The sequence below is a fragment of the Heterodontus francisci genome, chromosome 20 (assembly GCF_036365525.1).
Source record: "Heterodontus francisci isolate sHetFra1 chromosome 20, sHetFra1.hap1, whole genome shotgun sequence".
NCBI lineage: Eukaryota > Metazoa > Chordata > Chondrichthyes > Heterodontiformes > Heterodontidae > Heterodontus > Heterodontus francisci.
The window spans coordinates 38668359-38689384 of NC_090390.1; the positions used below are offsets into that span (position 1 = coordinate 38668359).

Sequence of the window (21026 nt, forward strand, 5' to 3'; positions counted from 1 at the left end):
GGTATCGGGTTCAGCCGCGGGGCATGTCGGGCGGGTTGGTACTGCGGCGGCGCAGAGACGAAGGGCTGGGCTCGCCAGCAGCCATGTTGATGAGGGAATATTTACCCGGATGTGGCATGGACGACATTGGTTTAGCAGCCTCTTTCCCGACCCCCGCCACCATTAAACTGTTTTCGAAAGCAAAACGGACAGCTTTAAATATTATCTCGAAGGCGGCTAGTCGCTGAGATGTAGGGTTCTATTTAATTGTTAATATACTTTAGTTTTTATATAATCCCCCTCTCCCTGTTGGAATATAAGCAGCATTTGTGTTCTCTTTCTTACTCGGAGGAGAATTGTTTCTGTGTCTGCATTAAGTTGAGGGGTTGAAAACTTCCCCACTTGTTATTGAAGGGGAATCAAACAAGAATCATAGAATGGTTCTAGCACAGAAGGAGGCCATTTGGCCTGTCTTGTTTGGGTCAGCTCTCTGCAAGAGCAGCTCACCCAGTCCCATTCCCCTGCCTTTCCCTGTTGCCCTGCAATTTTTTTCTCAAGATAATTATCCAATTCTCTTTTGAAAGGCTGGATTAAATCTGCCTCCACCACGCTCTCAGGTAGGGCATTCCAGAACCTAAACACTCCCTGCATAAAAAGTTTTTTCTCATGTCACCATTGCTTCTTTTGCCAATCACCTTAAATTGGTGTCCTCTGGTTCTTGACCTTCTGCCAATGGGAACAGTTTTTCCCTATCTACTCTGTCTAGACACCTCATGATTTTGAACAACTCCATCAAATCCCCTCTCAATCTTCTCCAAGGAGAACAGCCACAGTTTCTCCAATCTATCTATTTCACTGAAGTCTCTCATCCCTGGAACCATTCTCCTAAATCTTTTCTGCACCCTCTCTAATGTCTTCACATCCTTCCTCAAGTGTGGTGCCAGAATTGGACACAATACACCAGTTGAAGCCAAAGCAGTGTTTTATAAAGGTTCACCATAACCTCCTTTCTTTTATACACTTTGTGACTATAAAGGCCAGGATCCCATATGCTTTATTGACCACTTTCTCAACTGCCCTGCCACCTTAAATGGTTTGTGCACATATACCCCCAGCTCCATCTAATCCTGCACCCCTTTAGAATTGTATCCTTTATTTTATATTGCCTCTCCTCGTTCTTCCTACCAAAATGAATCACTTCACACTTCTCTGCATTAAATTTTATTTGCCACGTGTCTGCCCATTCCACCAGCCTGTCTATGTCCTCTTGAAGTTTATCACGATCCTCCTCACAGTTCACAATAATTCCAAGTTTTGAAATTGTGCCCTGCAAACCCAACTCTAGGTCATTAATACATATCAAGCAAAGCAGTGGTCCTTGTTACATGTTTTAGTAACAGTAGCGTAGCTAGGGTGTTGTAGATAAAAGTCTAGGAGTCTAGATTAGGTCAACGAATAACTATTATATTACTACATTACCATTTACACTCTCAGTCCTCCTTAGCAAACATCCTTCGTGCTGCTAATCTCTTCTCTCCCAAAGCCCACTACCATATGACTATTTTATCATCATCTCTACAATGGGAGGGGTTGCTCTCACTGTCTCTAACATTAACCCTTACATGTCCTTATACTACAGTCCTAGTACTGACTCTTGGGGAACCCTGATATATACCTTCCTCCAGTCTGAAAAACAACTGTTCACCACCACTCTCTGTTTCCTGTCACTCAGCCAACTTCGTATCCATGCTGCTACTGTCCCCATTATTCCATGGGCTTTAATTTTGCTGACAAGCCTGTTATGTGGTACTTTATCAAATACCTTTTAGAAGTCCACGTACACCACATCAACCCTCTCTGTTACCTCATCAAAAAACTCAAATCAATTTAGTTAAACACAATTTGCCCTGAAAATTTCTGTGCTGGATTTCCTTAATTAATCCACATTTGTCCAAGTAATTGTTAATTTTGTCCCGAATTATCGTTTCTAAAAGCTTTCCCACCACCGAGGTTAAACTGACTGGCCTGTAGTTGTTGGGCTTATCCTTACACCTTTATTTGAACAAGGGTGTAATATTTGCATTTCTCCAGTCCTCTGGCACTACCCCTGTATCAAAGGAGGATTGGAAGATAATGGCCAGTGTCTCCATAATTTCCACCCTTCTCTCAATATTCTCTGATGCATTCATCTGGTCCTGGTGACTTACCAACTTTAAGTGCAGCCAGCCTTTCTAATACCTCCTCTGTATCCATTTTAGCCCATCAAGTGTCTCAACTACCTCCTCTTTTACTATGACTTGGACAGCATATCCTCCCCGGTAGAGACATTCATTAGTACCTCAGCCATGCCCTCTGCCTGCATGCATAAATCCCCTTTTTGGTCCCTAATCGGCTCCACTCCTTTCACAACCCTTTTATTATTTTTGTACCTACAGAAGACTTTAGGATTCCCTTTTATGTTACAGCCAGTCTCTTCTCATACTATAGGCTGAATTTTAGGGGCCCCCTTGGGATGGGAACGGAGGGCGGGGTGCCATAAAACTGCGTCGGAAGGCATGAGGTGGAGTGCTCGTCGTCTTTCCGGTGCCTTCCAATTTAGTCTGGGGCAGGAAAGGCCGAGGACGGCCTTCCCGCCCAGGCCAATTGAGGACCTTAAGTGGCCAATTAATGGCCACTTAAGGGCCTCTTCCTGCCTCTTCCTCAATTTAATGGAAGGTGGAGGGGCCCGCTGCCACAGGTCAACACAGCCAGGTCAAACCTGGCTGCCTCCTAGTGGGGCTGGGGTATCCATCCTTTGGGGGCAATCGCTATCCCTCTGGGAAGAACCACCTCCGGCCCCCTCACTATCCCCATCCCCACCCGGTCACCAGGGCCTGCCTGAATGGCCCTGGTCACCCTGATCCCACTCACCTGTCCCAGGGTCTCCTTGATGCTGCAGGGCCTCCTGCAGTACCAGCAGTGTCCACTGCTCCCATTGCTACTGCCAGTAATGCAGAGCTGCCGTCCTTCTGAACAGCCAGCAGCTCTTGGAGGCAGGAGCTTATCCCTTAAAGGGATTGAGTCCCCTTCTACAGGCAGTTAATTGCCTGCCTGCCATAGAATTGCAATGGGACCCGACAGCGAGCCGAGGCTGGCTATCCCCCCACCTTCCAGGCTCCCACCAGGACCTCCATCTTCAGATCAAAATCCAACCCTCTCTCTTTGCTTCTCATTTCTTTTTCACTTCCCCTCTGAACCCTCTATATTCAGCCTGGTTCTCAATTGTATTATCCACCTGACATCTGTGATATGTATCCTTTTTCTGCTTCATCTTAATCTCTACCTCTTTCGTCATCTAGGGAGCTCTGGCTTTGTTTGTCTTACCTTTCTTCCTTTTGGGAATGACCTTCTACTGTACCCAAACTATCTCCTCTTTAAAGGCTGCCCATTGTTCCATTATCGTTTTGCCTGCCAATCTTTGATTCCAACTTACCTGGGCCAAATCTGTTCTCACCCTATTGAAGTTGGCCCTCCCCCAATTAATTATTTGTGTTTTGGTTTGCTCCTTGTCTTTTCCATAGCCAACCTAAACCTTATGATACAATGATCACTGTCCCCTAATGTTCCCCTACTGACCCTTGATCCACATCATTCCCCAGAACCAGATTCAGCAATGCCTCCTTCCTCATTGGGCCAGAAACATACTGATCTAGAAAATTCTCCTGAACTTCATGAACTCTTCCCCCCTCTGCCTTTTACACTACTACTATCCCAGTCGATAATTAGGGTAATTAAAGTCCCCCATTATAACTACTGTATAGTTCTTGCACCTCTCTGGACGTCAAGTGAAAGAAGGATATATTATTAATGGGTGGCCAAAAACTTCATCAAAGGTGAGTTTTGGGGAAGATGAGGTGAAGGTTTTGTGAGATAATTCCAGAGCGTAAGGCCTCGATAGCTGAAGGTATGGCCAGCAGTAGTGGAGCAATGGTAGTGTGGGAGGCTCAAGAGAGCAGAGTTGGAGGAATGTGGAGTTCTTAGGGGGTTGTAGAACTAAAGGAGGTAACCGAGTAAGGGAGGGTCAAGGCCAAGAAGGGAATGGAACATGAGGATGAGAATTTTAAACTGGAGACATTGGATAAACTGGAGACAATGTAGGTCAATGAGCCCAGAGGTAATGGATAAACAGGGCATAGCAGAGTTGAATTTTAGATAAGGTGGGAGGCCAGCCAGGAGATCATTGGAACAGTTGAGTCTGGAAGTTACATTAGAATGGCTGAAAGTTTGCACAGCAGGTGGGGTTCTTCTGATTGTGATCCAGTGATAATTGCTGTAAAGGTATATATGTGGCTATCAGGTGAGATGAGCAGGTTGAATTCTGACGCCTCCCATAGTTGAACTGCCCTTCAAAAATTTGGTTCAGGTATGAATTATGATCACTTGGATGAGCTACTGGTAAATGCTTGATGCCAATGGAATTGTATACCCGCAGAAGTCAACATTTTCAGAAGAGGAGGAGGAAGAAAATTGGCAAAAAAAATACAAAATTATCGGCAAAATCAACTTAACCAGGTGCACAAACAGGAACAGAAAAATACTCATGAAATTGACTAATTTATTTTACAAAACCACAAGAAATAATTACCAAACTGTTGTCAATTTCAATAAGGTGAAGTAGCATCCAGACTCACAACATTACATGAATGGAGACTCTTACCTGATTGAAGGTGCTCACTGATTCTGGGAAATGGTCACCAGCCCTGGCAGTGAGGTACCCACAGAAGTTGCATCCACATTTGTGGAAATAAAGAGCAGACCAAACTGGGTATTTCATACTGGTTGATGGTGGATTTATGGTATATTCCTCATCATTCAAAGTTGCTCTTGGGTGAAAATTAGTTACATTATCCAGCAATTCAAAGTAACCAATTTCAAATTAAGGGAAATAGATTGTGTCAAGAAGGAACTGATGATGAAGTGTGGAAAGTTTGATCAACAGTTATAGTGAGTACCCAAAGGATTCCTTTCTAAATTAAAAAGATAATAGCAGTGGAGGTAGGTGTGTTTTATGGTGGGCAGCTTGTATTCAATATCTTGATTTTGTAAGACTTGCTTGATTATGTCAAATCATCTTAGCAGGTGAAGTGTGAGGGAATGATCAATGTAGTAGGAGATCCGTCTCTCCTGTCCTGAGTTGAGTATTCTCAAGCCTGTTAAAAGTGTGTTCCTTTGTTTGAAAGAAACTGAAAAAACAGCAACGAACATGCTGAGGGTTTGTAAGCTTGAACATCAATGAAGCTTGATCTTGTGCTTTTCAGGTTCCCACAGTTCTGGGAGCTGAGAGAGGAATTTAGAGAAGAATTTTTAAGTTGGTTCCCTCCTTTGGTGGCGTTAGCACAATAATGATCATGTCTTTCGGCCTCCTGGATTCAGTTGGTCAGGTCATCAACTTCAGCAAAGAAAATCTTCCTCTGTCTAGAAAATACTGCAGGTTAGTACTTGCTTTGTTCAGTCAGTTAACACCATACATTCAAATCTCTATAGAATCTAACTGGTTTTCCATTTTGAGAACAGAGGCTGGAAACACTACTAAACTTGCTTAAAAACCCATCACACTAAGCCTGCAGGTCAGATTTTACAAATGTATCCATGATGGGCATGTGCACAGAAACCAGAAGCTGGAGAAATAGTATTTCTCATGAAAGAAAAATGTTCCATGTATTACTCAAATCTTGTGATGAAATGATAAAGGAATAAAGCAGTTTAGATGGTAGAGAGGCACAGCAATTAACATGGCAAACCTCAAATTAATGGCTTCCCCTGACTGATGCTATGTGTTGGTGTTCAATAAATATCATTTTTGTATTCACTGAAGTTCTATTTGTGATTTTGCATTTGTTGAATCTATTTGCTCCAACTTTGTTCAGTATGTTGAATTCTTTCACTTAGAGTGTAAATTGGTGGTTATTACATATTAATGTTTTACACTAGGTATTTGACTGGGATTCAGCATCACCAACCATTCCTCTAAACAAATCTTGCATCCTTTATCATCCAGAGTGTATTTCCTAATACCTTGTTAATTGATAGCAAGACCCAAGGATCGAATAAAAACTCCCTGCCACTGTACACTGGCTTAAAGATCTGTACCATGTGGCATCATACAGTTTTTCTTGTCTTTGGTGGGTAGATTAAGTGTGCATGAGAGCAAAACTCAGTTTATAAACCAACAAAAAATTACAGTATTCACAGCATTCAGCATAAAACAATATATTTATAAACTTTGTTATCCTTCACAATACAAGTATTGAAATCAATTGTAACTCTTTCAACAAAACTTGATCCCTGAAAACAGTTGCTTCATGCTTTTGTGTCACCCACAGTGTCAATCAGATCCTCTGCTGGCTGAAGACCGCAGACTTGACTTCTGATGTTAACTCACCCACAGATGTATCATTTCAAATCCTTTGAAGATATGCAAAATTAAAAAACCCCAGTATCAAAAAACTGTATTTCCTATAGTTAAATTAGATGGTTAGCCATTCATTCAGTTCATCTGCTGCTGAAACCCTTGTCCATGCCTTTATCACCTCCAGGCCTGAGTATTCCAGTACTCTCCTAGCTGGCCTCCCTCTGTAAACTTGAGTTCATCCAAAACACTGCTACCCATGTTATAACTCACACTCAGTCCTGTTCACCCATCACCCCTGAGCTCACTGACCTACATTGACTCCAGGTTAAGCAATGTCTTAATTTTAAAATTCTCATCCTTATTTTCAAATGGCCTTGCCTCTCCCTATCTCTGTGATCTCCCCGAAACCATTTAAGGTAGCTGCACTTCTCTTATTCCAGTCTCTTGAGCATCCTTGATTTTAATTGCTTGACCGCTTGATTGCCAAGGCCCTAAACTCTGGAATTCCCTCCCTAAACCTCTCTGCTTCTCTACCTCTCTTTTAAGGCGCTCCTTAAAACATACCTCTTTGAACAAGCTTTTGGTATGTGGCTGGGTGTCAAATTTTGCTTTATAGCACTCCTGTGAAGCACTTTGGGATGATGTTCTATTGCATTAAAGGTGCTGTATAAATACATGTTGTTGTTAATAATGGCAAATGTTTGTGTCCATTTGAATATCTGTGATTGTTGAAACTTTACACTTTGCCTTTTCAGCCATTAAAGGTGCTATAAAACTGGTACAATCCAAAGCCTGTGCACTCATTAACATATTAAAACCATCTTTTTGTTCCAACAGAAAGCATGGAGGGCAATTTTAACCTAACTCGCTGGATGGGAAACACACAGGATCAAGTGCAACACTGGTTTTCCCCCCCTACCGCCCCCCTGCACGTTGTCCACATGACTACAATGGTGAGTAAAATCTGGTGTGGTGTAAGACTAGCATTGCAGTCAATCCCTTTGATTTCCTGACAGGCATGTTAGTTTAAAATTGACCCCCAAGACCTGGACACGTTAATCAATCTTCATCTGTTAAAATAAAAATGTGTATTTCTGTACCTTGCAGACAGCTCAAAGTAACTTTAATTAACCCTGTGTGTACTGTTTTGAGTAGTAAGGAGATTCTTTGGCCTCCTTATCTCGAGAGACAATGGGTAAGCGCCTGGAGGTGGTCAGTGGTGTGTGGAGCAGCGCCTGGAATGGCTATAAAGGCCAATTCTAGAGTGACAGGCTCTTCCACAGGTGCTGCAGAAAAATTTGTTTGTTGGGGCTGTTACACAGTTGGCTCTCCCCTTGCGCTTCTGTCTTTTTACCTGCCAACTGCTAAGTCTCTTCGACTCGCCACACTTTAGCCCCGCCTTTATGGCTGCCCGCCAGCTCTGGCGAACGCTGGCAACTGACTCCCACGACTTGTGATCAATGTCACAGGACTTCATGTCGCGTTTGCAGACATCTTTAAAGCGGAGACATGGACGGCCGGTGGGTCTGATACCAGTGGCGAGCTCGCTGTACAATGTGTCTCTGGGGATCCTGCCATCTTCCATGCGGCTCACATGGCCAAGCCATCTCAAGCGCCGCTGACTCAGTAGTGTGTATAAGCTGGGGATGTTGGCCGCCTCGAGGACTTCTGTGTTGGAGATACGGTCCTGCCACCTGATGCCAAGTATTCTCCGGAAGCAGCGAAGATGGAGTGAATTGAGACGTCGCTCTTGGCTGACATATGTTGTCCAGGCCTCGCTGCCATTAGAGCAAGGTACTGAGGACACAGGCTTGATACACTCGGACTTTTGTGTTCCGTGTCAGTGCGCCATTTTCCCACACTCTCTTGGCCAGTCTGAACAATTAATACCTAATGCAGATAAAAGCGCATTTTTCTTGCAGTGGTTTTTCCAGGTCAATCCTTATGTTGTGAAATTTTAACCTGTGTCCTGCTAAATCCAAAATAGCAGGAAAATACATCTCCTGATTAATAGTAAAAGAAGAGAATTGTTTCCGCTTGGATTTCCGCTTGGATTTCCTCTTTCTCCCCTACCCCAGTGTAGAATCTATCAAGAGAAAATTGCCATTTGGTAACATTATGAATTTTCCAGTACTGAGCCGTGATTACTACATTAGCTGCTCTGAAAATGACAAGCAAGAGATAGCAGGGAAAAAGTCATAAGGCTGTAATCTAATGGAAAGCTTTCAATGACATCATAAACAGCACTTAAATATTATTTGAATGTTAAGATTTAACTGCAACCTTGGACTCATTTTCTATTATCTGTTTTCTTAAAAAAAATGTGTTTCTAAATATGCTTTTAATACAATAGGTACTATTTCTATGTTTCATTTTTAGTTGCTCTTTGTCCTGGCATTGACGAGGTGCTCCATGTTCTCGATACAGAACGATGTTCACTGAGGGTCCAAATGTCTTGTGACATTCTTATTACGGGTTTGGTGAGCAATAATCCAAGGCTGATTACATAATAATTCTATGACATCACATATTGTGCAGAGGATACTCTATAGTTTGAAATATTATGAGCATTATGGCAGGTCTGCATTTTGTGGTATGTGATGCAAGAGCAAATGTTAATTGACTGACAGGAAACAAAGTTTTAGGGGTTAATGGGTATTGTTTGGATTGGAGGTGGTCAGTCCTGGGCCCACTTTTGCTCTTAGTTTGGACTTGGGAAAAGGAAGCACAATCTCAAAATTTGACAATTTCCTCTGTTTGGGCAGTAAATGATAAGGAGTTATGAATTTAGGATTATCAGCAAGAGAGTGAGGAAAGACGATAGAAGAAATTTCTTTACTCAAAGGTTTTCTTAAGCATGAAATGCTTTGACACAGGGAGCAGTGAATGCAGAGTGGTTTAAACATAAACTGGACAAATAATTGAAATAGGGAAAGGTACAGCACTATGATGAGACAGCAGGGCAGTGGGATTTATTTTAGATTGCTCTAGCAAAGAACTGACACAGATAAAAAAGGCCAAGTGACCTCATTCTGTGGTTAATGTAAGAAATGGGAACAGGAGTATGCCCTACAGTCCCTTGAGCTTGCTTAGTCATTCAATAAGGTCATGGCTGAACTACATCAACTTAACTTTCCTGGCCTATCCCCAAATCCATTGATTCTCTTACTGCCCCAAAACTCTATCGATCTCAGTCTTAACTGACCATCCACAGCCTTTTGGGGTATAGAATTCCAAAGATTCACAACTCTGTGAATGAAAATGTATTTCTTCATCTTAGTCCTAAATGACTGACCCCTTATCGCAAGACCATGACCCCCTAGTTCTAGGCTCTCCACCAGGAAAAACAGCCTCTCAGCATCTACCCTGTCAAGCCCTCTAAGAATTCTATATGTTTCAATGTGATCACCTCTCATTCTTCTAAACTCTGAAGAATTTAATCCAATCTACTCAATCTGTCCTCATAGGACAGCCCTGTCATCTCAGGAATCAATCTAATTCTATGACAAGTTGCTCAGTTGCATACCCGATTAATCCAAGGGCATGAAGGCCAGTTGTTGTGCATTTACCATTTGGCCAAGTTGAATTTGGGGATTAAATCCAAGATGTTCCTAGCTCAGTATCACACTTTCTTTTAGTACAGGTACTTACCCAGCCATCAAGATTAGTTTGGAGCTTGTTTGTTCATCTTGTGGGATTAGCTGGACACTGAGATAAGGAAAGTGAATTTGTGCAATGAATTAGCACTGTTGTTAGTTTTTGCTTATTTTTGTACCCATTGAGGGAAAAATATTGTTTCAAATGTAACTTTGTTATACTACACGTCATTTTGCTTATGCCACTGCAGTGTGATTAACAACATCGCTGCCAGCCATTGTGCATTAATTATCTCCATAGATGAACAGATAATTCACAAATACCATTCATGGCTGAAAATAATGTTGCAGCAATAACATATTCTTTACATTACACTAATAGCTTTTTTTAAAATGAGAAAAATGTGAATATCTTTGTTACCCAAGAAAGTCAGCGAAACCTGGTTAATGACACCGTTGTCATTGTGATGGCACATGAAAATAATATAGGTGGGGGTGGGGGGGGTTTGCGGTCAGCAGTGAACTAACAGCGCACTCCGTTCATTAAACTTAAACTTGCCTACAGACTTAAAATGGGCTTTTGCAATGGGACTTGCAGAGATTGGAAATTTAAAACAGCATGGTGCCCTCTATAGGGGAAATCTGGGACTTCCATGAGCAGGACAAGCAACTCTGTATCTCCTAACCAATCACATTGAAGAATCCTTACTGAGCCAGGCAGAGCCTAAGCCAGGAAGTGTAATTGAGGCCATTTAATTTAATGCCAAATCATGTAGAGAAAGCAAAATAAACAGATGGAAAGAAAGATGGGAATAAGAGAAAAAAATAAGAGACAGGAAGGAAAACTAGGGGCGGCACAGTGGCGCAGTGGTTAGCACCACAGCCTCACAGCTCCAGGGACCCGGGTTCGATTCTGGGTACTGTCTGTGCGGAGGTTGCAAGTTCTCCCTGTGACCGCGTGGGTTTTCACCGGGTGCTCCGGTTTCCTCCCACAGCCAAAGACTTGCAGATGATAGGTAAATTGGCCATTGTAAATTGCCCCTGGTGTAGGTAGGTGGCAGGGAATATGGGATGACTGTAGGGTTAGTATAAATGGGTGGTTGTTGGTCGGCACAGACTTGGTGGGCCGAAGGGCCTGTTTCAGTGCTGTATCTCTAAATAAATAAAATTTTTAAAAAACGTTTTTTTGTATCTAGTGGGTAGGTACAGCAACTTCACACCCTTTCTAGCATTTAAAGAGCACATGGATGAATTACAACAATTGTTCATTCCTGTCTGGCGCAAAAATAAAACAGGAAGGGTGGCTCAACCGTGGCTTACAAAAGAAATTAGGGATAATATTAGATCCAAGGAGGAGAAATATAAAATGGCCAGAACAAGCAGCAAACCTGAGGATTGGGAGCAGTTTAGAATTCAGCAAAGGAGGACAAAGGGATTGATTAAGAAGGGGAAAATAGAGTATGAGATTAAGCTTGCAGAGAACATAAAAACTGACTGTAAAAGCTTCTATAGATTTGTGAAGAGAAAAAGATTAGTGAAGACTGTCAGAAAGGGGGGAATTTATAATGGGGTCAAAGAAATGGCTGATCAATTAAATACTTACTTTGGTTCTGTCTTCGCAAAGTAGGACACAAATTTCCTCCCAGAAATGTTGGGAAACATGCGGTCTAATGAGAAGGAGGAACTGTATGAAATCAGTATTAGTACGGAAATGGTGTTAGGGAAATTGATGGGATTGAAGGCCAATAAATCCCCAGGGCCGGATAATCTACATTCCAGAGTACTTAAGGAAGTGGCCCTTGAAATAGTAGATGCATTGCTGGTCATTTTTCAAAATTCTATAGACTCTGGAACAGTTCCAACGGATTGGAGGGTAGCTAATGTAACCCCACTATTTAAAAAAGGAGGCAGAGAGAAAACAGGGAATTATAGACCGGTTAGCCTGACATCAGTAGTGTGGAAAATGCTAGAGTCCATTATAAAAGATGCAATAGCAGAGCACTTGGAAAACAATGACATGATTGGACAAAGTCCACATGGATTTATGAAAGGGAAATCATGCTTGACAAATCTACTGGAATTTTTTGAGGATGTCACTAGTATAATAGGCCCACTAAAAGCTGAAAATAGAGATATTGTCATTGATAATGGGGAAGTGGCAGACATGTTGAACAATTACTTTGCCTCAGTATTTACAGTTGAAAAGGAGGATAACTTGCCGGAAGTCCTGAAAAAATTAATAGCCGATAGGGGACATGGACTTAATAAAATTAACGTAAGTAAAACATCAGTAACAAGGAAATTAATGGAACTAAAGAGTGAGAAATCCCCAGGACCTGACAGTTTCCATCCGAGGGTGTTAAAGGAAGTAGGGGAGCACATTGTAGATGCCCTAACTATAGTCTTTCAGAGTTCCCTAGATTCAGGAGTAGTCACTCTGGATTGGAAAGTTGCACATGTCACTCCACTTTTTAAGAAGGGTGAAAGGGGGAACCAAGGAAATTACAGACCTGTTAGCCTGACATCTGTGGTGGGCAAGTTGCTGGAGTCTATAATCAAGGATAGGGTACTAAACACCTAGAAAAATCTCAGTTAATCAGGGACAGCCAGCATAGATTCACGATGGGAAGGTCATGCCTGACAAATCTTATTGAATTCTTTGAAGAGGTGAATAAGGTAGCAGACAGGGGAATGTCTATGGATGTTATTTGTGTAGACTTCCAAAAGGCATTTGATAAAGTCCCACATAAGAGACTGTTAACTAAGGTAGAAGCCCATGGAGTTGAGGGCAAATTATTGACATGGTTAGGAAGTTGGTTGAGTGGTAGGCAACAGAGAGTGGGGATAATGGGTAAGTACTCTGATTGGCCGGATGTAACTAGTGGTGTCCTGCAGGGATCTGTGTTGGGGCCTCAATTATTCACATTATTCATTAACGACTTGGATGATGGCATAGTAAGTCATATATCCAAATTTGCTGATGATACAAAGTTAGGTGGCAGTGTAGACAGTCTAGATTATAACATAAAATTGCAAGGAGATATTGACAGACTAGGTGAATGGGCAAAACTGTGGCAGATGGATTTCAATGCGGGCAAGTGTGGGGTTATCCATTTTAGATCAAAAAAGGTTAGAGCAGTGTACTTTCTAAATGGGAAGAGGTTAAGTACAGTGGATGTCCAAAGAGACTTGGGGGTTCAGGTGCATAGATCTTTAAAATGCCACGAGCAAGTGCAGAAAATAATCAAAAAGGCTAATGGAATGCTAGCCTTTATATCTAGAGGATTGGAGTATAAAGACACAGAGGTTATGCTGCAGCTGTACAAAACCCTGGTTAGACCCCACTTGGAGTACTGTGAGCAGTTCTGGGCACCACACCTTAGGAAGTATATATTGGCCTTGGAGGGAGTGCAACGTAGGTTTACAAGAATGATACCTGGACTACAGGGGTTAAGTTACAAGGAGAGATTACACAAATTAGGCCTGTATTCGCTAGAATTTAGAAGGTTAGGGGTGATCTGATCGAAGTCTTCAAGATATTAACAAGAAAAGACAGGCTAGATAAAGATAAACTATTTCCACTGGTTGGAGATTCTAAAACTAGGGGGCATAGTCTAAAAATTAGGGCTGGACCGTTCAGGACAGATGTTAGGAAGCACTTCTTCATGCAAAGGATGGTAGAGGTTTGGAACTCTCTCCCACAAACAGCAATTGAAGCTAGAACAGTTGTTAATTTTAAATCTGAGATAGATAGATTTTTGTTAAGCAAAGATATTAAGGGATATGGGCCAAAGGCAGGTATATGGAGTTAGGCCGCGGATCAGCCATGATCTCATTGAATGGCAGGACAGGCTCGAGGGGCTGAATGGCCTACTCCTGTTCCTATCTTCCTATGTTCCTATAAGGGAGAACCAGTGGATGTGGTGTATTTGGACGTTCAGAAGGCTTTCGATAAGGTCCCACATAAGAGATTAGCGTGCAAAATTAAAGCACATGGGATTGGGGGTAAGATACTGACATGGATAGAGAACTGGTTGGCAGACAGGAAACAAAGAGTAAGAATAAACGAATCTTTTTACAAGTGGCAGGCAGTGACTAGTGGGGTACCACAGGGATCAGTGCTAGGACCCCAGCTATTCACAATAGATATTAATGATATAGATGAAAGAATTAAATGTAATATATCCAAGTTTGTAGATGACACAAAGCCGGGTGGGCGTGTGAGCTGTGAGGAGGATGCAGAGAAGCTCCAGTGTGATTTGGACAAGTTGAGTGAGTGGGCAAATACATGGCAGATGCAGTATAATGTGGATAAATGTGAGGTTATCCACTTCGGTGGCAAAAACAGAAAGGCAGATTATTATCTGAATGGTGCTAGATTGGGAAAGGGAGAGGTGCAGCGAGACCTGGGTGTCCTTGTGCACCAGTCGCTGAAAGTAAGCATGCAGGTGCAGCAGGCAGTTAAGAAGGCAAATGGTATGTTGGCCTTCATAGCGAGAGGATTCGAGTACAGGAGCAAGGATTTCTTGTTGCAATTATACAAGACCTTGGTGAGACCACATCTGGAGTATTGTGTGCAGTTTTGGTCTTCTTATCTGAGGAAGGATATTCTTGCTATGGAGGGAGTGCAGCGAAGGTTCACCAGACTGATTCCTGGGATGGCAGGACTGACGTATGAAGAGAGATTGGGTCAATTAGGCTTGTTTTCGCTAGAGTTTAGAAGAATGAGAGGGGATCTCATAGAAACCTACAAAATTCTAACAGGACTGGACAGACTAGATGCAGGAACGATGTTCCCGATGGCGGGGCAGTCCAGGACTAGGGGTCACAGTCTAAGGATCAGGGTAAGCCATTTAGGACTGAGATGAAGAGGGATTTCTTCACCCAGACAGTGGTGAACCTGTGGAATTCTCTACCACAGAAAGCAGTTGAGGCCAAATCATTAAATATATTCAAGAAAGATTTAGGTATAGTTCTTAGGGGTAAAGGAATCAAGGGATATGGGAGAAAGCGGGAACAGTGTACTGAATTTAGATGATCAGCCATGATCATATTGAATGGCGGTGCAGGCTCGAAGGGCAGAATAGCCTACTCCTGCTCCTATTTTCTATGTTTCTATGTTTCATGTATTTGAATGCCAAATCTCTTAGCAAAATACTGTTGGAACAAATCTTCTCAAGGAGCAGGGCAGCTCAGACAACAACTTCCTGATTTCTGCAATTAACTGCACATGTGTGAACACTGAAAGTTGCTGGCTGATTTACTCCTTGATAATGGTGACCGCTGATAGCCTCACCATTATTCTCACTGCAAAATGCAGGCCAATATGATTACTTCCATTGCTTTTGCTGCACAAGTGCCCTAAGTTCAGAATATGTCATAGCCTCCAGAGTGATATTATAAATAATAAACTTGGAGAATGGGCATGCAATCGACAATAAACTTCAATATGGATAAGTGTGAGCTAGTCCATTTTGGTAGGAACAATAAGGCGACCACATACTTCTTGGAAAATAAGTGTCTAAATGAGGTAGAGGAACAGTGGGATCTGGGGGTATAGATACACCAATCACTAAAGATAAAAAAACAAAGCACTAGAATTCATTTCTAGAGGGATGGAATTGAAAAGCAGAGAAGTTAGTTAAACTTGAAAAAAACCTTGGTTACACCACACTTGGAGTACTGTGAACAGTTCTGGTCTCCATATTATTAAAAGGATACAGAGGCACTGGGGAAGATGCAAAAAAGATTTACTAGAATGATACTGGAACTGAGAGGTTATATCTTTCAGGAAAGTTTGAACAGGCATAGGCTGTTTTCGCTGGAAAACTATAGACTGAGGGGTGACCTGATAGAGATCTTCAGGATTACTTAAGGATTTCATATGGTAGACATAGAGAAGATGTTTCCATTTGTGGGTGAGTCCTGAACTAGGGTTCATAAAAATATGAAAGTCACTAATAAACTCAATAGGGAATTCAGGAGAAACTTTTTTACCCAGAGAGTGGCTTAGAATGTGTAACACCTACCACAGGGAGTTGTTGAGTTGAATAGCTTAGATGCATTCAAGAGGAAGCTGGATAAGCACATGAGGGAGAAAGAAATAGAAGGATATGTTGATGGGGTTAGATAAAGAGGGGTGGGAGGAGGCTTCTGTGGAGCACAAACACCAGCATGGGCTTGTTGGACCGAATGACCTGTTTCTGTGCTGTAAATACTTTGTAATACTTTGTAAATAAGTGAAGCTGGTCAAAAAAACTCACAAATGATAGTCAAGATGGGAATGGATTTAGGTGAATCTTATAAGTGAGATCTTTATCATGTTAAGGCTTTGGCTCAATGGTAGCATTCTGGCCTTTAAGTCAGATTGATATGTGTTCAAGCCCCACTCTGGGGCTTGTATGCACAATCCAGGTAAGGAAGTGCTGCAATGCGGTGTCTTTTGGATGAGACAATAAAGCAAGGTCCTCTCAGGTGGATGCAAAAGGTCCCATGGCACTATTTGGAGACTAACAGGGGCAATTTACTGGCATCCTGGCCAATATTTATTTTCCTACCAACATCCCGAAAACAAATTATCTGGGCATTTATTTCATTGCTGTTTCTGGGATATTGCTGTGTGCAAATTGGCTGCTGTGTTCTCTACATTACAACAGTGATTGGAGTTTAAAAAATACTTTGTCTGTGAAGTGCATTAGGATGCTCTGGGGGTGTGAAAGGTGTTATAGAAGCAAGTTCTGTTTTTCTAAATACTGAGGATTAGATGTCTATATCTAACACTTCTGGCAGGCTTTGATGAGGGGAAAAAACCTGTAGGACAGTAACTCATTTCTCCAACTGTCTTTCTCATCCACAGCACTTTTCCTCCATCTATCCATTTGTCAGTATTGTCCTCTCCCAATAGCTGACTGTCCCATGCCTTAATCCTCCTACTCCACTGTTCTGGATTCCTCTTTCTCTGCACCACTCCACCACAACACCCCCCAGCCCCTGCCAACCCCACTGGCTGAATTTTCTGGTCCTGGGAATACCCCCGTCTCCACATTGAGAGAATTTCCCAGGCAGAGAACAAATCCACTGAACAGCATTCCCTTCTTTGCATTTCTTTCCCCTTCCATGTTTTCCTTATCCTCCCTTCCCTTCAAACCTTGTTCCCTCCCCTCCTCCCTTTCCTTCCTCTGCCCCTTCTTTTCTATCTCAATCTTCCTTCTCCCATTCCCCCTCCCTGCTCCCTTTCCTTTCCCTCATCCACCTCATCAAATATCTCTGTCCTCCATCCTTCATTCACTGTAGCTCTTTCATTCCCTTTCTCCTGAAGACTCCTCATTACTTCATCCCCTCTTCTTCCCACTTGCCTTTCACACCCTCCCTCATCCTCCTATTTGCTTTCTCTGCCTTGCCTTCCCCTCCTTCACACTGGTTCCTTGTACTTCAAATGTGGTGTGACTAACCTTACCTCCTTGCTTTTGTATTCTATGCCTCTGGATACAACAATAAAGGGAGTAATTTTAATTTAACATATTCAGCAGTTCTGGTCAGATCTTCTTTTCACAGCCCACCCAATTGCAAAATAGGAATCTGACCCAAACCTGCTCCGCTTCTGTTCGGTAGGTTAGATTAAAAATGTATACTGTCTACTTTTTAATGACCCTGTCTATTTATGCTGCCACTTTTAATAATCTGTGTATTTGAATAGCAAAATCCCTTTGTTTCTCTGAAGATATTTCCACTTAAGATGTAGTTTCTTTCCCTCTAGTTTAGTCCAATATATATTACTTCACATTTCTCTACTGTGAACTGTATCTATCATCTATCTGTCCATTCTGCTAGCAAGTATCATGAGCAATATGTTCTTCTCCCAGCCAACAGCACCAAAACAGATGATCTGCTCATCCCCACCTAACGCACTCTACAAGTACCTTCAGCACATGGACTGCAGTGGTTCAAGAAGGCAGCTCACCACCACCTTCTCAACAGCAATTAGGAATGGGCAATGCGTGTGATGTTCGTATCCTCTCAATATATAATTTTTAAAAATCACTTAAATGCTATTTGTGGAATCTTGCTGTGTACAAAATGGCTGCTGTATATGCCGACATAATAAAAGCGATCACACCTCAACAGTAAGACGTTGGCTGTAAAGTGCATTGGGAAGTCCTGAGGATATGATCGGGTGCTACAAAAATGTAAGATTTTTTCTTTCTTTCCAACCATCTCTTCATCTATATGGCTCCATTTCCTGCGGGAGGAACACGGAGCGGCGAGCAGTTAAATAAAGCAGTTAAATAATACCTTCCGGAACAGCAGTGGACAGGAGTCCAGGTGTGCCTGAGTTTGAAAAAAAGTGAACAGTAACATTGCAGGAAAGCTATCAGGTGATTGGTTGGTGAGTAACTGCTGTTAGGGAGTATCTGTAAATAGCTGGGTGAGTACACGACTGTTACGGTGCGTGTGTAAATAGCTACAAATTAGAAAAAAACTTAAAATTAAAATGTATGTAACTACCTTATAATTAAGGCACACAAGCAGAAGGGAAAAGCTGGTGAGTCTACTGTTCTGTTTTATTTTAAAGCAATAAGGTTTATTACTTTTTTTATACATTCATGGGATGTGGGTGTCACTGGCTAGGCCAGCATTTATTGCCCATCCCTAATTGCCCTTGAGAAGTTGGTAATGAGCTGCCTTCTTGAACAGCTGCAGTCCATGTGAGGTAGGTACACCGACAGTGCGGTTCGGAAGGGAGTTCCAGGATTTTGACCCAGCAACAGTGAAGGAACGACAATATAGTTCCAAGTCAGGATGGTGTGTGACTTGGAGGGGAACTTGCAGGTTGTGTTGTTCCCATGCATTTGCTGCCCTTGTCCTTCTATTTGGTAGAGGTTGTGGGTTTACTGAGGTTATTACTACTATTGGTAACATTTTAGTATTGGTAGGGTATTTTAATAGTGGTAAAGTAGTTTAGTTTTGGTAAGTGGACATCATAGGGAAACAAATAGGAGATTGGTGGGGTGACACTTCAGGGCTACAAACAGTGCAAGAGGGGAGAGAGAGCGGTGAGGCACAGGGAGCTAGTCAGTGAGTATCTGGTGGGTATTTTCTTACTTTCTTATTTTATTTTTTCTGCTGGTTTTTATTGTGTCGCTAACATTTAAGTCTATCTAATAAGTAGAAGCTGAAATATCAGTAGTCAGTAGGTGGTTACCCGTTTGTTCATTTTATTTATAACCATTTTATTGTGATTATTTAACTTGCAATTTTAGTGCAGTAAATAAATAATTCGAGGCATGGTAGGGCTGCTCATGCCCGTCGAATGCACATCCTGTGCCATGTGTGGACTCCAAGACCCTGCCCATGTCCTGGACAACGACATGTGCAGAAAGTGCCACCAAATGCAGAAACTTGAGCGCCCTATCTTGGAACTTGAGGAGCAGCTGAAGTCACTGAGGTGCATTCGCCAGGATGAGAGCTACGTGGATAACACGTTTCAGGAGGTGGTCACCCCACAGCTTAAGAGAGCACAGGCAGAGAGGGACTGGGTGGCTGCCAGACAGACAAGAAGGACAAGGTGCAGGAGACCTCGGAGGGCATCCCACTTTCTAACCTGTATTCAGTTCTGAGTACCAATGGGAGAGAGGGTTCCTCTGGAGAGTGCAATGACAATCGTGACCAGAGTACTAGTTCAGCTGTGCAGGGAGGGAGGAGAAAAGACAGGAGAGCAATAGTGGTAGGGGATTCTATAGTTAGGGGAACAGACAGGCATTTCTGTGGTTGCAGACGTGATTCCAGGATGGTATGTTGCCTCCCTGGTGCAAGGGTCATGGATATTGCCGAGCAGCTACAGAGCATTCTGGAGGACGAGGGTGCACAGCCAGAGGTCATGGTCCACATTGGTACCAATGATATAGGTAGAAAAAGGGATGAAGTCCTGAAGGCTATTTAGGGAATTAGGAAAGAGATTAGCAAGCAAGATCTCAAAGGTAGTAATCTCCGGATTACTCCCAAGGTCACCTGCTAGTGAGTATAGAAGTAGGAGAATACACAAAACGAATGTGTGGCTGAAGATGTGGTGTAGGAGGGAGAGCTTCAGATTTCTGGGGCATTGGGTCCGGTTCTGCGGAAGGTGGGACCTGTACAAGCCGGAAGGTTTGCTAGTGCTGTTGGAGATGGTTTAAACTAGATTGGCAGGGGGATGGGAACCTGAGGGAAGTTTCAAATAGGACAAATTCAGGGCAGGGAACAGGAGGCAGAAAATTAGCGAGTGGCTCTGAAAGACAGAAGAAGCAAAGGTTAAAAAGTGTGCAGCACAGGAATTTGGCAGTGTTGAAAGGTATTTATTTAAATGCATGAAGTATAGTAAATAAAGCTGATGAGGTAAGGGCACAGATAGACACATGACAGCATGATATCATTGCGATAATGGAAACTGGGCTTAAAGAGGGGCAAAATTGGTAGCTCAACATCCCTGGACATATAGTTTTCAGGCAGGATAGAGAGGGGGATAAGAAAGGAGAGGGTGTAGCATTATTGGTTAAAGAACCAATTACAGGTGTGAGGAGGGATGATATGTCAAATGAATCATCAAATGAGGTCATATAGGTTGATCTCAGAAATAAAAAAGTGGCAGCCACACTACTAGGAGTGTACTGAAGACCCTCAAATAGTGAGAGGGAGATAGAAGAACAAATATGTAGGGAAATTTCTGTGTGCAAAAACAATAGGGCAATAATAGTTGGGGATTTCAACTACCCTAATATCAACTGGGATACAACAGTGTAGTCTTGCTTTCTTAGAGATCCGCTCGCAGGGCGGCATGTCTCCTGAAGTGCTGCAATGTCCACATTGAGTCTACTGAGCTCGTTGTAAATGATGGCGGTCTTCTGAGAATCGTTGATTTGTGTAAGGTCATCCGACAGGCCAGGACACATAGTTCTGACGTTCCAATTTGCAAAACAAAGGGCTGGTACCTTCTTTCCTTTTTTTGTCATGCTGTTTGGTGCGGTGTTGCAGTCCACTTGTCGGGCAATGACCCTGAGCTCCAAGCTCCCATTGAAGCAGGTGGA

General features: G+C 42.6%; 1 long non-coding RNA gene across 1 annotated transcript; it reads left to right on the forward strand.

Annotated features, from left to right (window-relative positions):
• The first annotated feature begins 123 nt into the window (after positions 1-123).
• Positions 124-18007, forward strand: LOC137380922 (uncharacterized). The gene is made up of 5 exons (XR_010977092.1): positions 124-230; positions 5277-5449; positions 7208-7323; positions 8750-8850; positions 17829-18007. It is a non-coding gene; the product is annotated as an uncharacterized lncRNA (long non-coding RNA).
• The last annotated feature ends 3019 nt before the right edge of the window (positions 18008-21026 follow it).